Source organism: Arachis ipaensis, chromosome B5, assembly GCF_059453495.1.
Source record: "Arachis ipaensis isolate K30076 ecotype BB chromosome B5, ASM5945349v1, whole genome shotgun sequence".
NCBI lineage: Eukaryota > Viridiplantae > Streptophyta > Magnoliopsida > Fabales > Fabaceae > Arachis > Arachis ipaensis.
Window position 1 is genome coordinate 48897068 of NC_142440.1, and position 7996 is coordinate 48905063.

The following is a 7996-nucleotide window of genomic DNA, read 5'->3' on the forward strand; positions in this document are numbered from 1 at the left end:
GAAAAAATATTTGATCTAGATCACCACCTCACTTTATCATTGTCAATCTAATCAATCCCCGGCAACGGCGCCAAAAACTTGATGAGTTATTTTGGTGAGAAACGAATCTCTTCCAAAACATCACAAAACTAACCGGCAAGTGTACCGGGTCGTATCAAGTAATAAAAACTCACGGGAGTGAGGTCGATCCCACAAGGATTGAAGGATTGAGCAATTTTAGTTTAGTGGTTGATTTAGTCAAGCGAATCAAGTGTTGGTTGGGTGATTTGTGATTTGCAGAATGTAAATTGCATGAAATTAAAGAGAGCGGGAAAGTAAATTGCTGAAACTTAAAGGACAAGAAATTAAATGACAGAAACTTAAAGTGCAAGAAATGTAAATTGCAGAATCTTAAAGTGCAAGAAATGTAAATTGCTTGAAAAGTAAAGGGGATTGGGATGAGGATTTGCAGAATTTAAACAAGGGAAAACTAAATTGCATCAAACAGAAGAGGAAAAGGGAGTTGGGATTGAACCGGATCTTATAACAGCAAAGTAAATGAACAATGAAAGCATTAAACAGAGAATTGAAATGAGAATTTAGATCTCAGGACCCAGAGACTAGAAAACCAAGTCTAGATCTCAATACCTTCCTAGATCCCACAAGAACAATAGCAAGGAAATTGTAAATTGCAAAGAAAAGAGATGAAGATCAAGTAACAGAAACAGAAATGCTAATTCAATTAACAGTAAAGGAAACAGAGAGATCCAAGATTGAGATTGAAACAGAATTTCTTCAATTCTCCAATCCAAGATCCAAGACAAAAGTCAAATGAAATTGAAAGCAATTGAAAACAAGAAATTAAAGTTCACTCAGTGACAAAAGCTTCCCAAAAACTCTTATGAAAATTCTAAAAGGAAAGCTCTCAAAGAAAACTCTCCCGAAAAAGCTCTCTAAACAAATTGAATTCTATCCTATTTATACACTTTCCAAAATGATCTTCAAGCCTTGAGTTGGGCCTTTGTTCTTGGTGGAATTGGGTTGAAAGAGGCCTTGGTTGATTGCTCTTGAAGATTGAAGAAGAACCGAAGTGAACCAATTGAACCGGAAATGGAGTTAGCCAACGTTGGTCTTCAACGTTAGGGTCAAAGTTAGGGGTCTAACTTTGACCCTAACTTTTCATATCAGCAAACCACATTCTTCTGGTTTAGACGTTGGCGCCAACGTTAGGGGTCTAACTTTGACCCTAACGTTGGCCTTGCTTGGTGTGATTGGTGCCAACGTTAGCCTCCACGTTAGGGGGCTAACGTTGGCGCAAACGTTGCCTACTCCCCCATTGTGATTTAAGTGCCAACGTTAGCCTCCAAGTTAGGGGGCTAACGTTGGCGCAAACGTTGGTAGCCCAGGGAGAAACTCTCAAGTTCCAACGTTAGCCTCCAAGTTAGGGGGCTAACGTTGGAGCTAACGTTGGCTACTTCCAAAGAGTGATTCATATGCCCAACGTTAGCCTCCAAGTTAGGGGGCTAACGTTGGGGCTAACTTCATGCAACCCGGTTCAATTTTCACTTATTCCATTGTCCTCTCTTCACTCCTAGCCATTCCTCTTTGCTTCAACCTTTCTCCAAGCCTTCTTCACCTATCATTGATCAACCAAACTAATCAAAGTTTTGCTCAAAATCATGAGGTATTCAATCTTCCACAATATGCAACAAATATAGTTCAAAACCTCATGAAATGGCATGAATTCACATATGGTTGGTTCAATCAAGGGAAACATGAAAATCTACTCAATTAGCTTGCTTGTAGCTCAAGAAAGTGCATAATTCTAATGAAAACAAAAGAAAAAGACTAGCTAAAATGGGCTAAGATGACTTGTCATCAGTCGTCTCACAAGGAATTGCAATAAAGTGGTCAATTATTGGCTATGAAGAACAAAAGGGGGGGTTTGATTTTATATTTTTGCAAGAAAATAAATGACAAGAAAAGTAAAGAGAGCAATTAAAGAAAGCAATCAATAAAGAGAGACATTCATGGCAAGGTTTGAGATCATAGGCTTTCTATCCGAGTCATTAATCATAACAATACTTAACAAAAATTTATCTTATTTCGTCATCTCCAACATTGGAAGAAGGTGTAAGTTATCTTCCATGAGAGAAAGTCAAACAAGACTAGTTAACCTCAATCCAAATGTCCTAATCAACTCACTAATGGAATTAGCAAGAGATTAGAGACAATGGAAATCATATTAACTAACAACTCTAGATCACCAATCTAAATTGGGTATTAATGACACAAGATTGCCCAATTACTCTTCCCAATACAAGAATGCTCAAAATCTACTCTAAAGCCCAACCAAGCATTTTGTCAAACACTTGGTAGGTGATGAGCGGAAAATTTATATGCCTTTTGGCATTGTTTTTAGTATATTTTAGTTAGTTTTTATTATATTTTTATTAGTTTTTAAATAAAAATCACTCTTCTGGACTTTACTATGAGTTTGTGTGTTTTTCTGTGATTTCAGGTATTTTCTGGCTGAAATTGAGGGACCTGAGCAAAAATCTGATTCAGAGGTTGAAAAAGGACCGTAGATGCTGTTGGATTCTGACCTCCCTGCACTCAAAGTGGATTTTCTGGAGCTACAGAAGCCCAATTGGCGCGCTCTTAATTGCGTTGGATAGTGGACATCCTGTGATTTCCAGCAATATATAATAGTCCATACTTTACCCGAGATTTGATGGCCCAAACAGGCTTTCCAAGTCAGCTCAAGAATTCTGGCGTTTAACTCCAAAACTGGCACAAAAGCTGGAGTTAAACGCCCAAACTGGCACAAAAGCTGGCGTTTAACTCCAAGAAAAGTCTCTACACATGAAAGCTTCAATTCTCAGCCCAAGCACACACCAAGTGGGCCCGGAAGAAGATTTCTGCATTAATTACTGATTTCTGTAAACCCTAGGCTACTAGTTTTCTATAAATAGGACCTTTTGCTATTGTATTTTCATCTTCGGACGTTTAGTCCCTAGACCTTGGAGGCTGGCCATTCGGCCATGCTTACACCATTATCACTTTTGTATTTTCAACTGGTGGAGTTTCTACACACTATAGATTAAGGTGTGGAGCTCTGCTGTTCTTCATGAATTAATACAAAGTACTATTGTTTTTCTATTCAACTCAAGTCTATTTTTCCTCCAAGATATTCATTCGTTCTTCAACTTGATGAATATGATGATCCGTGACACTCATCATCATTCTCACCTATGAACATGTGCCTGACAACCACCTCTGTTCTACTAGCAATGGCTTGAATGCGTATCTCTTGGGTTTCTAATCTAAGATTGGAACCTTTGTGGTATAGGCTAGAATTATTAGCGGCCATTCCTGAGATCCGGAATGTCTAAACCTTGTCTGTGGTATTCTGAGTAGGATCTAGGAAGGGATGACTGTGACGAGCTTCAAACTCGCGATTGTTGGGCGTGTGACAGACGCAAAAGGATTAATGGATCCTATTCCAGCATGATCGAGAACTGACAGATGATTAGCCGTGCAGGGACAGCGCATTTGAAATGTTTTCACTGAGAGGACGGGAAGTAGCCATTGACAACGGTGATGCCCAACATAAAGCTTGCCATGGAAAGAAGTATGAATGATTGGAAGAAGGCAATAGGAAAGCAGAGGTTCAGGAGTAACAAAGCATCTTCATACGCTTATCTGAAATTCCAACCAAAGAATTACATAAGTATCTCTATCTTTATTTTATGTTTTATTCATTTTTTAATTATCAATTCTCCATCACCATCTGAATTTGCCTGACTGAGATTTACAAGGTGACCATAGCTTGCTTCAAGCCGACAGTCTCCGTGGGATCGACCCTTACTCACGTAAGGTATTACTTGGACGACCCAGTGCACTTGCTGGTTAGTTGTGCGGAATTGTGACAAAGTGTGATTCACGTTTGAGAGCTCCAAGTCCTTTGGTGCCATTGTTGATGATCACAATTTCGCATACCAAGTTTTTGGCGCTGTTGCCGGGGATTGTTCGAGTTTGGACAACTGACGGTTCATCTTGTTGCTTAGATTAGGTACTTTTCTTTTTATTTTTCAAAATTTTTAAGAATGAATTCTAGAGTTTCAAGGTGATGCTCTTATCATCACAAAAGTTTATTGATTCTCATCAATTTAGCTGCTGAATGTAATGTCCTACTGAAGCTTGGCCAAACATGTCTAATCTTTTTAGACTGAAGCTTTAGACTAACATTGCATGATTCCTGGAATTCTTATTAAAAGTTTTGAATCCCTTTATTTTCTTTTCCATATAAGTTTCAAAAATCACAAAAAAATTTATAAAATCATAAAAATAAAAAATATTTTATGTTTCTTGTTTGAGTCTAGTATCAATTTTTAAGTTTGGTGTCAATTGCATTCTTCCTGCATTTTTCGGAAACATGCAATATGTTCTTCATTAATCTTCAAGTTGTTCTTGATGATTTCATTGCTCTGATCTTTAAATTCTCTTGTTTTGTGTGTTTCGTTGTTTCTCATATGCATTCTCAATTTGTTAGTGTCTCCTATATGAAAATTTTTAAGTTTGGTGTCCTGCATGTATTATTTATTTGATCTTAGTTGTAATTTTTATTGTTTCTCATCATTAAAAATTCAAAAATATTTTCAAAATTGTGTCTTTTCAAGTTAATAATACAGAGAATTGAAGATTCAAAACATTTAGCAGAGGAATCAAACAGAAAAAGCTGGGCATTTAAAACGCCCAGTGAAAAAGGAAAATTGGCGTTTAAACGCCAGCCAGGGTACCTGGCTGGGCGTTAAACGCCAGAATGGATGCCATTCTGGGCGTTTAACGCCAGGATGACACTAGAGGGAAGATTTTGTTTTTAACTCAAATTTTTTTTCAAATCTTCATAATTTTTCAAAATCAAATCTTTTTCAAATCATATCTTTTCAATCATATCTCTTCAAAATCAATTTTTTTCCATTTTTTACTATTTTTAAAAATCCTTGCTAAAATTAATGATTTACTTCAAAATTTTCAAGTTGTTACTTGCCTATTAAGAAAGGATCAAATTTTAAATTTTAAGAATTATATCTTTTAATTTCTTGTTAGTCAAGTAATCAACTTTAATTTTAAAAACTTTCTCTTTTTAATTTGCTTTTCAATCATATCTTCTCAATCATATCTTTTCAATCACATCTTTTTCAAAATCAATTTTCAATCATATCTTTTTAATTTCTAATTTCAAATTCTTTTTCAAAATCACTTAATTTCTTTCCCAATTTTAGTTTTCGAAAATCATCAATCAAATTTTCAAAATTTCTTTTAATTATTTCAAAATCTTTTACTTTAATTTCGAAAATTCTTCCCCTCTTCTCACATCCTTCTATTTAAAGGACTAACACTCTTCCTCAAGGTGCAATTCGAACTCCCTCCTTCTTTATATGTTTGAATTCTCTTCTATCTACCTCCTCCTTCTATTCTTCTTTTCCTCTGACACCTCAAGGAATCTCTATACTGTGACATGGAGGATTCCCTACTTTCTTGTTCTCTTCTCTTTCATATGAGCAGGAACAAAGATAAAGGCATACTTGTTCAAGCTGATCCTGAACCTGAAAGGACCTTGAAGAGAAAGCTAAGAGAAGCTAAAGCACAATTCTCTCTAGAGGGCCTAACAGAGCTTTTCAAGGAAAAAGAAACCATGGCAGCCGAAAATAACAATGCCAACAATACAAGGAAGGTGCTTGGTGACTTTACTGCACCTACTCCTGACTTCTATGGGAGAAGCATCTCAATCCCTGCCATTGGAGCAAACAACTTTGAGCTTAAGCCTCAATTAGTTTCTCTAATGCAACAGAATTGTAAGTTTCATGGACTTCCATTAGAAGATCCTCATCAGTTCTTAGCTGAATTCTTGCAAATCTGTGACACTGTCAAGACCAATGGGGTTGACCCTGAAGTCTACAAACTTATGCTTTTTCCTTTTGCTGTGAGAGATAGAGCTAGGACATGGTTGGATTCACAACCTAAAGAAAGCCTGAACTATTGGGAAAAGCTAGTTAATGCCTTCTTGGCAAAATTCTTTCCACCTCAAAAATTGAGCAAGCTTAGAGTGGAAGTCAAAACCTTCAGACAGAAGGAAGGTGAGTCCCTCTATGAAGCTTGGGAAAGATACAAGCAACTGATCAGAAGATGTCCTTCTGACATGCTTTCTGAATGGAGCATCATAGGATTTTTCTATGATGGTCTGTCTGAACTATCCAAGATGTCATTGGATAGCTCTGCTGGAGGATCTCTTCATCTGAAGAAGACGCCTGCAGAAGCTCAGGAACTCATTGAAATGGTTGCAAATAACCAATTCATGTACACTTCTGAAAGGAATCCTGTGAATAATGGGATAGCTTAGAAGAAAGGAGTTCTTGAGATTGATACTCTGAATGCCATATTGGCTCAGAATAAAATATTGACCCAACAAGTCAATATGATTTCTCAGAGTCCGTCTGGAATGCAAGCAGCAACAGGCAGTACTAAGGAAGCTTCCTCTGAAGAAGAAGCTTATGATCCTGAGAACCCAGCAATGGAAGAGGTGAATTACATGGGAGAACCCTATGGAAACACCTATAATCCTTCATGGAGTAATCATCCAAATCTCTCATAGAAGGATCAACAGAGACCTCAACAAGGTTTCAACAACAATAATATTGGAAGAAACAGGTTTAGCAATAGCAAACCTTTTCCATCATCTTCTCAGCAACAAACAGAGAATTCTAAGCAAAACCACTCTGACTTAGCAACCATTGTCTCTGATCTAATCAAAACCACTCAAAGTTTCATGACTAAAACAAGGTCCTCCATTAGAAATTTGGAGGCACAAGTGGGTCAGCTGAGTAAGAAAATTACTGAACTCCCTCCTAGTATTCTCCCAAGCAATACAGAAGAGAATCCAAAGCGAGAGTGCAAGGCCATAAACACGTCTCACATGACCGAACCTGGAGAGGAGGAAGAGGCAGTGATCTCCACTGAGGAAGACCTCAATGGACGTCCACTGACCTCCATGGAGTTCCCTAATGAGGAACCATGGGAATATGAGGCTCAGACTAAGACCATAGAGATTCCATTAAATTTACTTTTGCCATTCATGAGCTCTGATGAGTATTCTTCCTCTGAAGAGGATGAAGATGTTACTGAAGAGCAAGTTGCTAAGTACCTTGGAGCAATCATAAAGCTAAATGCCAGGTTGTTTAGTAATGAGACTTGGGAGGATGAACCTCCATTGCTCATTAAAGAACTGGATGACTTGACTAGGCAGAGATTACCTCTGAAGAGACAAGACCCTGGAAAGTTCTCAATACCTTGTACCATAGGCACCATGACCTTTGAGAAGGCTCTTTGTGACCTGGGATCAAGTATAAACCTTATGCCTCTCTCTGTAATGGAGAAGCTAGGGATCATTGAGGTACAAGCTGCAAGAATCTCACTGGAGATGGTAGACAATTCAAAGAAATAGGCTTATGGACTTGTAGAGGATGTCTTGGTAAAGGTTGAAGACCATTACATCCCTGCTGATTTCATAATCTTAGAAACTGGGAAGTGTATGGATGAATCCATCATTCTTGGCAGACCTTTCCTAGCCACAGCAAAAGCTGTGATTGATGTTAACAGAGGAGAATTGATCATTCAAGTGAATGAATACCCCCTTGTGTTTAAAGCTCAAGGATATCCCTCTGTCACCATGGAGAGGAAGCATGAAGAGCTTCTCTCAATACAGAGTCAAACAGAGCCCCCATAGTCAAACTCAAAGTTTGGTGTTGGGAGGCCACAACCAAACTTTAAGTTTGGTGTTAAACCCCCAGACTCAAACTCTAAGTTTGGTGTTGGGAAGTTCCAACATTGCTCTGAACATCTGTGAGGCTCCATGAGAGCCACTGTCAAGCTATTGACATTAAAGAAGCGCTTGTTGGGAGGCAACCCAATTTTTACTTATTTATGTTAAATTTCTATTTTCTTTTGTTATTTT

The 7996-nt window shown here is 37.8% G+C and overlaps 1 non-coding gene across 1 annotated transcript; it reads right to left on the reverse strand.

Annotated features, from left to right (window-relative positions):
- Positions 1-6082: 6082 nt before the first annotated feature.
- LOC148564118 (small nucleolar RNA R71) lies at positions 6083-6190 on the reverse strand. Its single transcript, XR_015885211.1, has one exon. It is a non-coding gene; the product is annotated as a small nucleolar RNA R71 (small nucleolar RNA).
- Positions 6191-7996: the final 1806 nt, after the last annotated feature.